The sequence below is a fragment of the Schistocerca nitens genome, chromosome 2 (genome assembly GCF_023898315.1).
Source record: "Schistocerca nitens isolate TAMUIC-IGC-003100 chromosome 2, iqSchNite1.1, whole genome shotgun sequence".
NCBI classification, from domain to species: Eukaryota; Metazoa; Arthropoda; class Insecta; order Orthoptera; family Acrididae; genus Schistocerca; species Schistocerca nitens.
This window is the reverse complement of record NC_064615.1, coordinates 1,111,867,273-1,111,885,679: the sequence shown is the minus strand read 5'-3', so window position 1 is coordinate 1,111,885,679 and position 18,407 is coordinate 1,111,867,273. Positions and strand designations below refer to the sequence as shown.

Below are 18,407 nucleotides of genomic sequence, written 5' to 3'. Positions count from 1 at the left end.
CTGGTTTTCCGCCAAAAGAAACTCGATCACTGCCCGTTGTTTGCAACGCACATCCGTTACAGACGCCATTTTAACAGCTCCATACAGCGCTGCCACCTGTCGGAAGTCAATGAAACTATTCGAGACGAAGCGGGAATGTTTGAAAATATTCCACAAGAAATTTCAGGTTTTTCAACCAAAATTGGCCGAGAAAAAAAATGTGTTGCATTACTTATTGAACTGCCCTCGTAGTTAGTAGCTGTCAATAAAATATTTTATTCTCAGTTTTTAACAGAGATTGCGAATTATGCCACTTTGTATGAGTTTCCCGAGATAATTTTATGACATTTCTTTACCACGAGTTGCCTTCCTTGCATGTTTGCCCAGAATTTTTTTTATTATTATCACTGCCAGTTTCAAGAAATTCTCATAGTTCCGAATAAACATTTTGTCTGACGTTCCATTCAAAGGAAGACTATCTATTCAAAAAATGAACAATTGCTATAAGGTGTTTGATTACGCCTTACCGATGCCGGGTTTCCACATTTAATATTTCCAGGGCTCCTGCATCTACATTTTTGACAAATTTTAGTCTTCTGGAGATCTTCACCCACTCATGGTGCGATTCTGAGTTCATTAGGGATGTACTGTAGCTGATTAACGTCTCAGAAATCTACCGCCAGTTTCTGTAGGCGCCTGAAGTGAATAATATTTTAATGTTCGGGAAGAGTTTGTAGCAGAAACAGAGAACATCATCTGCGATTTTTGAATAAATTAACTATTTTCTCTAAACAATTGCACCGCTGCACACTACCGTGGAGAAGTAGACAACTGCGGCGCGAAACACGTGGCAGCCAGAAGAGCTGAGTACTGCGTTGTCGCTTCCGCTGTACAAAGTAGAACGTCATAGCAGCACGGTGGCTTACGTACAAATGCTGTATCTGTTGAAACAACGTGTATAAATCACGAATGCCTATTTAGTGTATCCGTAGTACACGAAGGAGAAGCGGCTGAAGTCGGATATTGAGGAGGCGTGCTCTCCGACATGCCACGACCACCATGTATGACTCAAAACAAGCAGTTTTGAAAGCACTTTCATTTACTGTAGTGAAAAATGGGACTTAAATCTTAAATGAAGTTTTCTGAGCGCAGTGTGAGAGACGATGAAAATAGGTAAACAGCTCGTGCAGTGCAGTTCAGTTCCAGAACAAATATTGATACGTTTCTTTGGTATCATATTAATATTATCTATTGCTTGAGGCTTCAACATCGAAAAAGAAACGAGGGAAAACATTAAATTATTTTTTTTCTACGTTTTCTGCAACTCTGAGCACCATGGCAAGAGGAACAGGGATGTAAATGGCATATATGGCGTATCGAAAGGAGAGGGAAGGATAGGGAAAGGACGACACGCATCATTCCCGTGTAAACATCACTGAATCAGAATGTCTGTAATCAGAAGGTTATGGCATGTGACGTGCAGTGAATATTTTACTAATTCGTTATTTATTTATTACAAAATGTCTTCCTCAGTGATGTTGCTACAGGTGTTTAAGGTTGTTGTTTAGGAACTGTAAGGTCATCACGAGCTGACACCTTTATTTCTTTATTATAAAGTCTTTCCCTTCTGTAGGGGCTTTCAAGCTGACGTAGGTGCATGTCAAATGTTGTATAGAGGCAGTGAACAATTAATAGGGAACGCAACACCGCCACTAGCAATATTTTCTGTTTTAAAAGACGCACGCTAGGAAAACCGGCACTTCATTTGTTATCTGTTTCCGTAGATAATTTCCACTAAAACACTAGATTTTATGAGTGATTTGTATGTCATATTTATTCACTTATGGAAAACTTTCATTGTCTTGTTTCCTTCGTCCTCTTAGAGGCACATTAAAACTTAAAATTTTGCCGCTTTCAAAAATCTGCTGCCGCCCTGAGCGTTGTCATGGTTCTCCCCCCCTCCCCCCCTTCACCCCTAGCTCTCAATGCCACTGATGTGTGCACAGCTCGAAATCAGACAATAAAAAGGTGCAAATATGCCGAAGAAAGAAATGTAGATAGCTACTTGCATTTGAAAAAAAAAAATCCTAGTTGGTCAATACGATTGTAAAAAAAAAAAAATACTAGTATGACCTGGGTACTTCCACAAGTGCGGCCACGATATATTAACATTACTCGTATTACTCCGATTTGACAGTTCAAGTTATTTCATAACAGAGGAAAGAAGAAATTCCATGTATCGAAGTAAATGTATAGTCACTCATACAGATTTCTTTTACATATTCGGTTGCGTTATACATATATTTCACATATTTAGTTGCGTACCAGTCTTGATTTTGTGCTGGTTAAATCGTAAGTAAGCCGATTTTTATGTTTGGCCCCTAAAAGAGGCAGCTCACCTGAGATCAACTTCTAATTTCTTCCATACGTTTGGGAACACTTTATTTGAAAGTAAGTCATTAGCATAATAAAAGGAACCGCTACACTAGAAAATACTCAAAATATGTAGCGTTGTCTGAGCGTAATTCTGAAACTAAGCGACTTCTCGCAGCTATTTTTAATGGAATTCCTAAATAAATGAATATGACATAGCAAAAACTTAGGTAGATGAAGAATAATTATAGTGTGATATAAATTTTATTGATTGGCGACTCCATGGAGTGTTCTGTGCACCACGACCAGATAATGGATATAATTGGAAGGAGAAACAGCCTTGGTCGTATTTTTTTGTTTAAGAATAATTATAGTGTGATATAAATTTTATTGATTGGCGACTCCATGGAGTGTTCTGTGCACCACGACCAGATAATGGATATAATTGGAAGGAGAAACAGCCTTGGTCGTATTTTTTTATTTTATTATCCGCAAAATCGATTTTCGGTCACTTAGCTCTAAGCTTGTTAATACCAGTGCTAACAATTTTAATTGTATCTTACAGCACCGAGGATGGTCACTAAGTGACCGAAAATCGATTTTGTGGATAATAAAACAAAAAAATACGACCAAGGCTGTTTCTCCTTCCAATTATATATAAAATTTAGGTATTGTGGTCAATTGCTTACGTACGGGGTGGATGCTGCTTATTCCTACTGCCGGCCTTTAATGTTAAAATGTTAAGACGCACATTCTTAGGGAGTGGGTCAGTATGAGTCTCGGTCCCAGGTATCGGTCAGTTGGCTCAACAGTGGACATTATGGGGAATGCTGGGCTAGATGAAGAATAAACTGGAATGCAAATAGCTGAGATAGATATAAGCAATCTTACATATGCAGGTGACACCACACTGATTGCAGAACGCGAAAGAGAGTTAAACATCCTCTTACTGAAGGTGAAAGGAGTAAGTGCAAAGGCTGGTCTGAGGGAGAACGTCAAGAAAACTCAAATTATGCAACTGCACGTATCACTTCATGGCATACGGGAGGAGAAAAAATGGAAGTATTTTCTGTGATGGCGAATGCAGCCACGAAATCAAGAGACCGTCATTGATTTGAGGAGAGGGGAGGTACAACTTTGACAGTGTTTTAAGGAGTAGAGACGCAAATTTAAAACAAAAATCCGTATAGTAAATTGTGATATACTGATATGACCTGGATCGCAAGAAAGGCTGAACGGCGTGGAATAGGTACCTCTGAATTGTGGTATTGGAAGAAAATACTTAAGAGTTCCATGCACTGCAAATAGTACGAATACAGCAAATAAAACCACACTGTTGCTTAGACGGTACAGTACTGAAACAAAAAAAAGCAGACCTTCTTTGGGCACATTACGAGAAGACATCATTCTATGGAAAAGACGGTAATGCTGGACAAGATCGGAGGAAAAGGAAGAGGGATGCCAAGGATGAGATGAATCGATGGCGTCACATCAGTAATGCATTAGAACCTGGGAAGTCTACAGGAGAAAATGCAGAACAGAAGTAATTGGCGTGCTGTAGTTCAGGTGGTCATGGAGAGTGGGAATCGACTAAAATAGAGAGAGAGAGAGAGACACTGTTGTGTCTTCTTCTTACAGTCTAGACACAATGAGGTAGCTAGGTGCACGCTAAACTAACGCAGACGGGCTTGAAGTTCTGGAACATGAGACTTATTAATGAATAAGAAGAAAAGTACGTAGATGTTACTTAACTTTTATTCTCTTGTTGGAATACATCTCTTGAATAGTAGTAAGCTATAAGCACTGATACAATTGGCGCCTTGCTAGGTAGTAGCTATGGACTAAGCTGAAGGCTATTCAATCTGTCTCTCGGCAAATGAGAGGAAGACTTGGTAGGTCTAGTCGCAAGCTATGTCGTCCGTACAACTGGGGCGAGGTCTAGTCCGTGTATTGTGACCTGCCATGTGGTGGCGCTAGGATTGCGATTACACAGTGGCGACACGCGGGTCCAACATGTACTACAGGACCGCGGCCGATTTAAGTTACCACCTAGCAAGTGTGGTGTCTAGCGGTGACACCACAGACACTATATACCAAGTTAATACCGTTTTACTTGTTGGATTGATCCGAGAGGGCGAGCTAATGCTTGTCCATCTGCCCTCTTACTTTTAACTATTTTTAATCAGTGTTATACGATGGAATCATTCCCTGCCGCATTCATTCCTGTAAGTTTGGCACAACCACTTTGATTCTCAAACGCAGTTTGTAAATAACGAGACGAACGAACATTCATCGACTAGACAGTGGACCAAGGCAGGTAAAACACCTGGATGTTCAGGTTGCGTACTAGCAAACGACCTCTGTGATACGACTTGCATTAACTTCCTTCATCAATGTTGATTCTATTTACCATTTTGTAACGCAACAATTATGCATACCTTTGGTATTACAGATATTTTTGACCTACAGATCTTGTTTCAATAATTTATGTTTAAGTTGAGTCGTTTTTCAATTGGGCAGCAGGTTCCATCCGCACAGTGCGATTTAATTATTTTACGAACTTCTAACTAGAGGTGACTTGTTTCATTTTACCTGGGTTCTTTGTAGTTTAAATTCATAAATTTATTGCATGTTCGTTTTTAGGCACCTTTCCGATAAAATATCAGTTACAAATGATTTATGATGATTCCTTCAAAACATTTACGCAATATTGAAATTGAAAAATAAAGAGTCATATTCATGAAATATAATGAAATTAAATTTTTTGATAGTAAGGAATTTCTTAGTTAAATACTGTTTCATAGTGTAAGAAGTGAGACACTTTAAACTGAAATCATTGACACAAATCCTAAGCGAGACGACGAGTCTATTTACTCAGACAATGGTTTAAATACCTGAGAGCTTTCTAAAAACATGGTCTGCGTTCCAAAAGCATTACGTAGAGTGGAAGAAAATCTGTAGTCTCGGAAAGTGTGAACTTATTGGAATGAGACTGATAAAGACAAGTTTGCAAGAATTGGAAACCAATAAAGACATGTTTGCATCCCATCTACTGGCCGGTGACGAAACGTGAATATACAGAATTGTCAGAAACAGTCTGAGCAGTCCGTAATGCTGTTGCAGGGTAAGTTGTGCTGAAAAATAATTCTATACGTTCCACCACGTCCGAATAAAAGACATTGGAATTTAGCCAATCAAGCCGTTGCGACTTGAGCGCGCAAATTCAAGACGCCCGCCAGAGACAGTGTCGCCAAACATGTTTGTTTGTTTCCCGAATACCGAGCAAGAGAGCGACACAATAATTGGACACGGGACGGTAGTAAGGATCGAACCAGAGCCGAAGGCTGAGCAGTCTCGAAAGTTGGCATGAATGCTACAGCAACTGATACTAATTGCATCTGGCGGGCCGCTTGGATTTGCGCGCTCAGGGACCTTCAGTGTTTATTATTTCGGAAACGGCGCAACGTATCGAGTTCTTTTCTTAAAAAATATTTCTCAACTCAGCCTACTCTGCAAGACCCTCAAAAGGTTTTCCGATTGTTTCCGACCACCCTGTACATAATCCAGAATGAAAAAGATCCAGGTACAAGCGACGTATCTCCTTCCGAATACTAAACAAATGTAAGATGCAGACAGCAGCAAAAAAATTCATTATTTATATTTTTGGAATAATAAGGACGCGGTTCTTGATTTTCTGTAATGCCGCTGTTCATAAATAGCGAGAGACACGATCACCTTTCACAAGCATTACCACGAAGAGATTACACAAGAACACGGAAGCGATCCAAATTCACAACGGTAACGCCCAACCGCACGAATCTTTGGCAGCTAATCTGGCACCTTCTTAGACTGGATCAAGATCCCTTACGCATCGCACAGTGCAGATGTGACACCCTCCGACTTTTGCAGGTTGGACCCCGTGGAAGACTGTCTTCAGAGTCTCAAATTGATAATACTGCTGACATAAAGTGGCTGTGAAGACGTAGATACAACAGTGTGCACTCGACTTTTTGCGACGAGGATTACAGAATAAGCTTAAACGACGACGCTCTGTCACTACACTGTTCTGAGTAGCTTCATTGTATACAGGATCACTGACTTCAACAGCATAAGCATTTCCAATGATGTGTCGGTACACACCGTTTCACTGCAGTCCTCGTCCTTCGCTTTATTGCTGACTGATGATGGCGGCATCCTGTGTTCCCAGCTGGACAGACAGCCGAGTGGCGGCACACACTGGACGTCAACGTGCTGGGGCTGTCGTCTGCACGAGGGAGGCCGTCCAGAGCATGCTGGACAGGGGAGTCGACGACGCCTTCGTCATCCACATATGCAGGTAGACCTCAAAGCGTCTATAGCGATGTATTTTCGTCTTGTGAGACTGTATAGAGGTATTCTTAAACATAGAGCCAATCAGCATTTCGCTTCCAATAAACGTCGACATCAGGTACCGCGTGAGAATCATTCTCTCTGGTACCTTAAAACCGCCCTAAGCTTGAATTCTGCACTGACACCTGCGATAGCTCTGACATGAAGAACATTTCATGAGATACCTTAGGGAGGAACTAATAAGTTTCTTGACAGTTCTTGGATTACAGTACTCCTCTTCATCATGTAGCAAATACATGTTGCAATGTAAAGTGAGATCGGTTCAGAATTCTCCAGTGCCGTACTGTTTATTGCGATTCTCAAGGAATAATCCTCATAAATTACTTGGGAAAACGTAGACCCGAACCTGAAACCTATTATGCTCCATTCCTCGATCGTTTGAAACTTGTGTTGGCTGAAGAAAACCTAGGTTGGCACACGAAAAAGTACTCTTTCAGGGTATAATGTTCCATCCCACATATCAGCGATAACGGTGTGAAATGGGCTTTGAACTGCTTCCTCATTCGCCTTGTACACCAAGCTCAGCTCCAAGTTACTTTTTCCTGTTCCCTAACTTGAAATTTTGGCTTGCTGGTAAGGAATTTTCAACAAATGAAAACTGACAGCTGCAGTCAACGAGTATTTCGCAGAGTCTGACAGAAGCTGGAAGATCGCTGGACCAAGTGTGTGTCCCTCATAGGAGACAATGTCAAGAAGTGAGTTGTTTACCGAGCAAACATTTTTCCTTTTTTTTTTACTACACTTAGTAAACCAATTTTCTATTACCACACAGCTTAAATTATATTGTTGCATTGCGCCTGAGTTGACGCTAGCTCTTAGGTTACAGATATTTGTGTTCTTGTACTTTTCCATTTTTTTTTAACAGCTATCGTAACTATTTCGGTTTTACACGTTCACCAGATTCTCAGAGCAGAAAAATGAACATCTTTAAATATACTTTTTTTCAGGATATGTAGATTATCTACCCAACTATAAAACTAGAAATGATTTTTCGCGACATAAAAATTGAATCTTGGTTTGAAAAACTACACGCAATGTCATCTTGTAAATACACTCTTCCAAATATTCGTACAGGGTTATACACGTGCGTGATACTTTTCCTGTTAGGCTTAACATTACACCGCATTTAGCTTTCTTTATTAGAAGACTAGCTACTTTCTTTACAATTCGGACAGTACAATTACAGGTGATGATATCATTGTGTACTGTCGTTGAAGAATAATAAAATGATTTCTGTTTCCCGAATAGCTGGTTCTCGAAGTACTGGTACATATTTATAGCTACCGAAATAACAAACACTACCTCACTTTTTAGACACAGTGTAATTTTTATCTGGTTTAAGGTAACACTTGAAGATTTGGAGTTGGTGTTTTATTTTTAGAGTTTATAGTCTTGGTTTTCACTTAACTATTGACACCATTGTTAATCATTACTGTTAATCCGCTGCTGTTACTGTTGGTGGTAGTGTGTGTGTGTGTGTGTGTGTGTGTGTGTGTGTGTGTGTGTGTGCCAGAGTGACGGTCGGTAATCTCCCGTCTATTACAGCCGACCTCGTCAGACTTTAGTTTTATCTGCATTTGATGCAAAATTTAACAACTTCCCAATTTACAAAATATTCATTACGATTATGTTTTGTTGTTGTTGGGCGTTTTCCTTGCTCAATTTCCAATCAACGTCTCATGTTTAGAAAAGGGCTAGAAGTTCTTGTATTTTTGCGTGTTTATTAACGAACATGAAAGCTGACTCTTATCTCCACAGTCTACACTGGTGTTCAAAATTAAAGCAACAAACCATTATTTTCCCTTCCTGTGTCTGATTCACGATATAATCATACAAAATGTCGACAGATGTCCGTACAATCGTTATCTGCATGAAAGATAGCATTCCGGTCAACGGACAAGCACGCCAACGATGACGTCAGAGCACCCATGAAACGAGATAGTATTTGTCTGGTAGTCCAACATCCACGGTCGTGGTGTACACTGTCACAGACGGTGCAGTGCCGCACAGAGGAGTCGCCTATCAGACTCTTTGCAGTGGAGAGCCGTAAAAAGAATGGAAGCAGGACAGTCACAAACTAATGTACCCCGATGGCTTAATGTGAATCGTTCTGTTGTTTACAGAGATCGAAACTGTATCCCGATGACCAGGGCAGGGCCGACCACGTGTAATATCTGAAATAGAGAAAACCATTATGTGGCTGTAAGAGCAGGACGGACCGCCTTAGTAGTGCATGGCAGCTGGCGTCTGACATCGCAGCACCCGCGAGGCAAACGCTGTGTGGAAGGCTACAGCATAGAGGCCTTTACTGTCTGAGATCTGCTGTATATGTACCTCTGCCGCGTCTTCTCAGAAGGGCCATCAACATGCCACAGTGGGCCAATGTTATTTTCACAGATGAGTCCCGTTTTGGTCTGGAGAGTGATTATCGACGCAGACGCATCTGGAGAGAGCGTAGAACACATTTTCGGAATCCAAACATTGAGGAAAGACAGCGGTATCGAGGAGGATTCCTAATGATGTGGGCAGGGATTACGCTGACTACCCGAACACCTCTTCATAAAATTGTACGAGTGGACAGGCAATGCTTAAGTGATGCCAGGTATCGCGACGAGAGCCTGGGACCTCATGTGTGGTTCTTGCGAGGAGTTGTGGGCCCATACTTCGTACTGATGGATGATACTGCTCGACTTTTAGAGCACGGGTGATTGATATTCTTTTGGAAGCGGATGATACTGCTCACTCCCCCCATTTGAATCCTATGGAACACGTCTGGGATGTGCTAGGAAGACAGGTTGTATCACGTCAGCATCCCCCAACCACCCTTGAAAACTTCCGAGCAGCTCTGCAGGAAAAATTGGCGTTATTGCCTCAACATGAGACTGATGACATCACTCACAGCATCACCACTCTTAGTCAGACATATATTGCTGCCAGAGGTGGTAACACCCCATGCTAAGTACATTAACCAGTTGTCGGAATGTGTGTGAAAATCCGTTAAGTTGGAAAAAACGAAGAACATCTATGTCTACCGTTATAAATGGTGCAGTTGTTTGCGTTCTGTACTTTTTACGTTGTTTCTACTTTACTGTCACCGGTTTATATTGTTTTGTTGCAAAATTAACGCAGTCTTGCACTATTTGCGTCTGTTGCTTGAATTTTGGGCACCGGTGTAGATAAGACGTTTGACTGTCAGAAGAAAATATTTGCATTATATCAGGTTTTCCCGATTGAAGGAATCGTTACAACGGGTCTATTTTCACTTCCCTTTAAAAGACGGATTCTGTGAAAGTAATGTAGCATTCTGCTGCGATGTAGAATTCTCGTGCATCTAAGGAAACAGGAAAATTCGCATTACGCGAGACGGTGTGGATTTTAAACCCCCGTCCAGCGATCCCCATGAAAATTTCCTGTGGTTTCTTTGTTTATTTTAAGGCCCAAGCCAGAATAATTCCTTCAAGGTCACCACCGTTAATTTCCTAACAAGATCATTGTTAAATTGAACTAGTGTTTGTCCTAGTAACCCCGATATCGACGAAGCATTAAAACTTCTTCGCTTAGACCTGAGGAAGTGCATGACAGATGGTTTCAAGTCCGCAACATAGAGTAGACTTTAATGCGAGGCACCGTCTCTGTCCTATGTAGGACCATTTAGAAAAAAGAAAAACAAACTCGTAGTATACTTTTTTGTGTTCTCTCGGACTATAGAAACGAAGGCGCTCAATTATTGTTACCTACAGATCTTCATAACCTACTCTTTGCAGAGCTCCATGCATTTTGCTATATCTGTGTACTAACGCATCATGTGCCAAAACCACTGCCCAGTAGTACTAAATACTGTGACTTGCTCACTGTTACGACCAACAACATGCTGCAGTGTTGAAACTAACATTAGTAATATTCATCAACGAAAAACTCCACGGAGGAACTAAATGTACAGCACATCTGGTGTATCAGTTCCTGCACATGTCGAATCTATCAAACATTCTCCTCACACGTAACCCTCTGTTTCGTTCCAATGGTCGGTAGGGAGGAACCTGGAACTTATTCAGTATCACACTGAAGTTTATGTATTTTATGGATAGAAAATAATGATAATTACAGACTTGTGTTCATAAGGGTCCTGTCACTTCAGTGCCAATACTACCCCCTCTAATTGCGTGAGATTATGTGTGATAGCAGTAAATGACGTGATGGCAACGTTGTGGCATCGCCGAATAAGTGAATTAAGTTAGTCATGCCAATGACAGTCCCCAGCTGCGGTAGTCCCCAAGCTGTGACGATACTCCACTCTAAATTGACCAAGATCGGTGACTGGAGTCTAATTCTAGGAAGAGTAGAACAACCGGGCAATGATAATACTTTTATTATAAAAACAACTATCAAAGATACAATGCAAAGTGAACATTCATTGAGACAGAACGTTAACTCCAACTCACTAACCTAAATTTGAGATTGTCAAAACGTTCATGGCGTGACTCGGAATCGCGTCCTCGCTTATACGACAGAAACACTTAAGCGGCTGATACTGATTAACATGGAAGTTACGAAAGCCTCTACCCTTACTGGCACTGACAATGAACGGCTCTGCGATCAAAGAAATGGAACTTAACACACGTACTGTTAAAAGAGTTCCTATGTGCCGATTCGTGGTGCGTATATTGCCGAATTCAATTCTGTGAAGAACAATTCTGCAGCGATTATCTGGGAACTGCTGCCAGTGGTCGCAGAGACAAAGTGTGTTGCGTAGCTGAAGATTCTGACTACACAGAGGACGTAAAATGGCGTCTGCAACCTCCTGAGGTCGAGGCCACTTGTGTAATGACGAATTAAGAATTCGACTTACTTATAAAACAGGATCAGAGACTTTTTTTAAGTGTGAGCTCGTAAAGAAGCACTTTGTAATGCCTCCGCCTCCACGCACAAGCACAGGTTCGTATCTCTGTCCATAGAGAGACGAATGATGCAGTTCCTAGTGGCAACGTCTGCACATTCGAATCTAATGCTCAGACAGTTTTCTGACACCTCGCCAGCCATGTCTCAAAACGCTATCCACCTAAGTTTATCGCTCACCAGAGAGCTCTCAAAATCGCTGTCTAGCCAAATATGTCCTACCGACACCACCAAGGGAGCCCCCCCCCGCCGTGACGCGTCCAGTTTAGAGTAAATCTCGCGTCGTTAGTGTGAATTCTCCTACAGCCAATCACAGCCCCCATTACAAATGGAGTATCTTCCACTCTACACGTCATGAAACTATCACTCAACCTCTTTCAGCTCATGTTCAGGTCAATAGAAACTTCTAGAAAATATTATGACACCTCCACCATCTGCAATTGAACTAACCGAATACGCTAACGTGTCTTTTGGCAGAAATGCGGCTTGGCACTTCGCATAAGAACTTCTTTCGGACGTTAGCATTCATTTGCGGCAGGCATCCCACGTACATTCCTTATGCTAAAAAAGACTGCTCATGGCACCTGTAAGATTCTATCTCTACAATCTCATACTTTCAGCATCATCTCGCCTAAGCCTCCTTAGCGACCACAGGTCAATCACGAGAAGTCCTTTCCCACCGCCCTCACGACGAGGCGACTGTCTTGGGCTGTAAACTACCAGCATTCTGCTTTTAGATCCAGGAAACTGGCTTCCCACAGCCCTTGTTCCTTGTCGATCACTGTGACCGTGAAGTCGCACTTTCGCCTGTCTGTCAGAAAATTAGAGTCTCAGCTTGCATCTCCACAGAAATGTCAGTATGAGGCTACCAAGTATCAACCAAGAAACGGTTAAGAATTCGCTAGCTTTCGCTCCCCGAAGTAAATGAAATACGAATTGTGAAAATTATTCATGTTTGGTGGTTAAATCCTGCCGTCTTACACAGTATACAATTTGCATCCATATAGTACAGGCAGTACAAGTTTGTTTCTTTTTCTTGCTTCCAGTATAGCTGGTCACATCATGCCATTCGATCCACTGTACTCGATGTACTACGCCAGCAAGCATGCTGTCAAGGCTCTGCTTGAAGGACTGCGGAAGGACCTGGTTGCCAGGAACAGCAAGATACGGTGTGGGGTAAGTTTCAAATGCATTACGTTGTTACATTTCAAAGTCTCCGAGCAAGACTGGTGTTTCTTAATTTTGCGGTTACGTAAATATACTATTCAATCATAGAGAATTTTCCAACCCGGTAAATATACAGTTCAAACAAGTATATATAAATTGCAGGAAAGGAAATGTAGTGAACAGGATGTTAAAAGCACATTATAAGTATCCAGGCTTCGTGATAGAATAGTATGAGCACGACATCTTTCTTGGAGGACAGTAAATTTGGGAACTTTATTACGAATACTTCGACAGTTTACACATAAAATTGTGACAGTCGAAATGGCTCTACTCTGAAGTCAGTTTGACTTCCCTGTCTGTAGATCGACTGACGAGTGTTCATCAGAGAACCTCAGACTACCGCCTTGGTAAACAAAAACCTCATGTGGTCTCCACGAGTACTCTGCTGTCCGAGTAGCTGCTTCCTTTGTGTAGCGCACCCCTGACCTGTCTGTCAAGGAGTGTCCTACAAATCCCCACACGCTAAAGCACGTCCAGAAATCTGCACCCAAGGTCGTCACAGAGTCGACGAAGAATTTGGTTGAGATCCCTCACTCGCCTCCAAACCAAAGAACACCGACCAGCTCTGGGAACGATGTTGCAAACTGCGAACTCTCCTTGCACCCCTCACACGAGTCCAGCAGTTTTCACCTCCCCTGCCAGATGGCTGTACGAACTGAGGATCGCTTCAGGATCCATGCGACAGGCGTCGTTGGTGCCGACGTGAGCCACAACTTCCAGACGACTGGAACACGCATGCTCAGGGTGAATGGGCGAGGCCAGGCGGCCAGTCTCCACATCGGCCGTCCACCTCGTGCTATGCGACAGCGTTACTACCTGCCACTGACGATGCTGTGAGGGCGGATCTACCGCGTCGGGTGCACTAGGAAACAGTGCCTTGGAAACAGAGCACATGGGGTAAACAAGTGACACCTGAGGTGACTAATGCGACTTTCCAGACTCGTGATGGGTCACCAATGGTCGCTGCTGCTTTCAAGAGCTACGCAACTGGCTGTTCAGTGAGCAACTATTGCGCTGATGACTGGATGAAATCACATTTTCAAAAACGCGAGATTAACCCTATTATAGAAACGGATGAAATTTACTAAATATACTACGTGGACGCACTCGTATCACGCACGTCACGTAATTGGAGAAATAATTTTGGATACTTCGTCAGTACGACGATTAAAGTACTACTGGTCGATTGCTCGTTGCATCCATGGGCCCTTGAAAGCCTCTCTGTGTATCTAAAATCCCAATAGTCCAAAACGTAAATTGATGTGTACACAGGGTCCATGGTCGGGAGTGTATACTCGCATGCTAGCATTCATGACTCTGTTGCTGCAACTGGAAGACCTGCCTGATCTCTAGTTGCAGCAGGCTGGTCACAACAGCCACGGTGCCAAGTCGTCGGTTCTCAGGTTCTCGACCTTTCAAGATACCGAGAAGAGTTTTGTGGACCTCACCTGTGTCTCAGGTTGCGTCAGAAGGTCGTATCGTGCATGATACGGCTGTGCTGAGTCAGTTCTCCAATTCGACTGCAGCTGCACGTGATGCAGAAGTGTGATTTTTGACTCCACCTCACGGCAGCTACAGATCTATAATGGTCATTCAGCCATCCCGGATATACACTACTGGCCATTAAAATTGCTACACCACAATGATGACGTGCTACAGAAACGAAATTTATCCGACAGGAAGAAGATGCTGTGATATGCAAATGATTAGCTTTTCAGAGCATTCACACAAGATTGGCGCCGGTGGCGATACCTACAACGTGCTGACATGAGGAAAGTTTCCAACCGATTTCTCATACACAAACAGCAGTTGACCGGCGTTGCCTGGAGAAACGTCGTTGTGATGATAAGGAGGAGAAATGCGTACCATCACGTTTCCGTTTTTGATAAAGGTCGGATTGTAGCCCATCGCGATTGCGGTTTATCGTATCGCGACATTGCTCCTCGCGTTGGTCGAGATCCAATGACTGTTAGCAGAATATGGAATTGGTGGGTTCAGGAGGGTAATAGGGAACGCCGTGCTGGATCCCAACGGCCTCGTATCACTAGCAGTCGAGAAGACAGGCATCTTATCCTCATGGTTGTAACGGATCGTGCAGCCACGTCTCGATCCCTGAGTCAACAGATGGGGACGTTTGAAAGACAACAACCATCTCCACGACGTTTGCAGCAGCATGGAGTATCAGCTCGGAGACCATGGCTGCGGTTACCCTTGATGCAGCATCACAGAAAGGAGCGCATGCGATGGTGTACTCAACGACGAACCTGGGTGCACGAATGGCAAAACGTCATTTTTTCGGATGAATCCAGGTTCTGTTTACAGCATCATGATGGTCGCATCCGTGTTTGGCGACATCGCGGTGAACGCACATTGGAAGCGTGTATTCGTCATCGCTGTACTGGCGAATCACGCGGTGTGGTGGTATAGGGTGCCATTGGTTACACGCCTCAGTCACCACTTGTTCGCATTGGCGGCATTTTGAACAGTGGACGTTACATTTCAGATGTGTTACGACTCGTGGCACTACCCTTCATTCTATCCCTGCAAAACCCTACATTTCAGCAGGATAATGCACGACCGCATGTTGCAGGTCCTGTACGGGCCTTTCTGGTTAAAGAAAATGTTCGACAGCTGCCCTGGATAGCACATTCTCCAGATCTCTCACCAATCTGGTCAATGGTGCCAGAGCAACTGGCTCGTCACAATACGCCAGTCACTACTCTTGATGAACTGTGGTATCGTATTGAAGCTGCATGCGTAGCTGTACCTTTACACGCCATCCAAGCTCTGTTTGACTCAATGCCCAGGTGTATCAAGGCCGTTACTACGGCCAGAGGTGGTAGTTCTAAGTACTGATTCCTCAGGATCTATGCACCCAAATTGCGTGAAAATGTAATCACATGTCAGTTCTAGTATAATATATTTGTCCAATGAATACCTATTTATCATCTGCATTTCGTCTTGGTGTAGCAATTTAATGACCAGTAATGTATTTATAGGAGTGGGAGGCAAACTGTGCAAACCGAAAATACGTCCAAATTTCTTTCCAGAATAAATGCCTCAATACATTTCTGCCGAAATTGTGCCGAGAAAAGTGTGGGCGTAATACAGCACGCAGGAGGTTAGATTAACAACATTCAGTGAGTGACCCCAACCTGCTAAGCAGCACGCGGATGGGCGTGGCTTTGGAACAGTGTGTTTTCATTGTGGTGGTGTTTGAAGTACTGGCGTGAAAACGATGATCCTAGGACAGCACACGCTCTGTGGTTCTCCAAATGTATGTTTCTGATTCGTGTAAAGGACACTCACACTGTGGATACCATCTGTCGACCGAAAAAGGCGATAATTACTGCAAACGATGTGTGAAATATTAAACCTGACGCAAATATTCTGAATAAAGCAACAAGGGTATCCGTCTGTGCAAAATTTGTTTTCAGGACGAGGGAAACGCAATGTTCCATTACGTGGAGACGCTTTTACCTGTGTTAAAGTTGACTGTGCACTCTTCATTTCCTCGAATGTTGCATGTTACTTTTTTGCGAGACGTTAAACTTCACAGTTCACCAAACTGATATGTAACCGTTGTAATGCGCAATAAATGTACTTGTTTTTGTAAGCAAGTTCACATATGCAATTCATAACCCTGCACACGAACTAAAATAGGATTTAATATACATCCAGTGAAAACTGCTATACGGAGTGTCTGAATCATATACAGCAACGCTCAGACTATGATGTAGGGACCTGATTTGGAAATCCGTATAAGCAAGCAGTATTTATATCGCCACCAGCATATGGTGTTATTGTTATACAAGCCGGTAGGCTTGTTGAAGGGCTGTATACCCGAACTTTATGACGTATTATAGGTAGACTGACATGGTTTGAGATCACTATGTCAGCAGTATTGGCTTGTTGCTGATCATTAACACGGCTGCGGCTCTACCTTCCTCCTGCAGTCAAATCGTTTCAGCACATGAGAACTGGGTAACACATGACAATTTACCATGACGCACTTATAGCAGGTTTCGCTCACTGTATTCGAGCACCCAGTCTGTATCTCCTGCTCCTGTAGGCTGTGTCTGCAGTGCTGCTAGCGTTGGGTCGGAAGCCCCTCTACTGTTTGTCTACTGCATTAACGGTAGACCATTAACTATTATATTCTGCCCGCCTGCTTTTATAATAAGATTCTCGGACTCCAAAATAATCGGAAGCGTTATTCTCCACGGTACCGTCGTTGGTACGGTCTGTCCGTCGCCATTTGGTACCCTGTCACACAAATCGCGGAATTTACCATTAAATTACACCGTTACGTTATTATTGGCCAGCATTTCTTTTTTTTCCGGAATCTGAGATGATGCCGTTAACTTACACACAGCGCACGTATTCTGCCTCGCGAAACTGCTCTATAAATCTGCATTAACGGAACCAGCTTGCTTCAGTAGTTCTACAAAGTTGTTACAGGGCAGAGCGTTGTATGTTCGAGGGGCCATCTTCCATATAAGCGACACCTAGGGTTGTACTATACCATAACAGTGTTTAATGTGGATGACCTCCAAATGTCGAGTGAAAGTAATCTTTTATATATTATATATGTCAAATCAGAAGTACAGGAGCGGGCAATGTTATTAGTAACCAGCTTATAGGTTTTACAAAGTGACGACGCACGTGGCTCATCATGGTCGTGTGTTTAATACCTGTGGAACACCGTTCAGGTAATAACTTGATGTCTTTTCAACTACTCTGGTATGGAATACAATGACGTCACGTCGGCAACTATTGGAAATCCCGCACTACTATTGCCGCTGTCATCTCTTTATTTCCCGTGCAGTGTCACTCTGTCATCTTCGTCTCTTCAAACCGGCACCGTCATACTACTACACTGTGATGTTGAGGTACGTGCCTCTTAATATTTGCAGGTGTTTTGCTTACGCTTTTCTTATTGGAAGTCCTAGTATGAATGATGTGGGAGAGGGCTTGATATTAAGCGTATATTGTAGCTGAGGCAGCATCATGGACTGGCAGAACCTCTCGATGTGATCCACTAATTTCTTTTTAGAACACGACGACTTCCACACCTTCCACTACCAGATGCGCAAAACTATAGACCTATATCTCTGACGTCGATCTGTTGTAGAATTTTAGAACATGTTTTTTGCTCGAGTATCATGTCGTTTTTGGAAACCCAGAATCTACTATGTAGGAATCAACATGGATTCCGGAAACAGCGATCGTGTGAGGTCCAACTCGCTTTATTTGTTCATGAGACCCAGAAAATAGTAGATACAGGCTCCCAGGTAGATGCTATTTTTCTTGACTTCCGGAAGGCGTTCGATACAGTTCCGCACTGTCGCCTGATAAACAAAGTAAGAGCCTACGGAATATCAGACCAGCTGTGTGGCTGGATTGAAGAGTTTACAGCAAACAGAAAACAGCATGTTGTTATCAATGGAGAGACGTCTACAGACGTTAAAGTAACCTCTGGCGTGCCACAGGGGAGTGTTATGGGACAATTGCTTTTCACAATATATATAAATGACCTAGGACAT

General features: G+C 42.8%; 1 pseudogene; it reads left to right on the top strand.

The window, feature by feature from the left end:
• The window catches only part of LOC126235584 (dehydrogenase/reductase SDR family member 11-like), a 49,659-nt pseudogene extending 35,445 nt beyond the window's left edge, over positions 1-14,214 (top strand).
• The last annotated feature ends 4,193 nt before the right edge of the window (positions 14,215-18,407 follow it).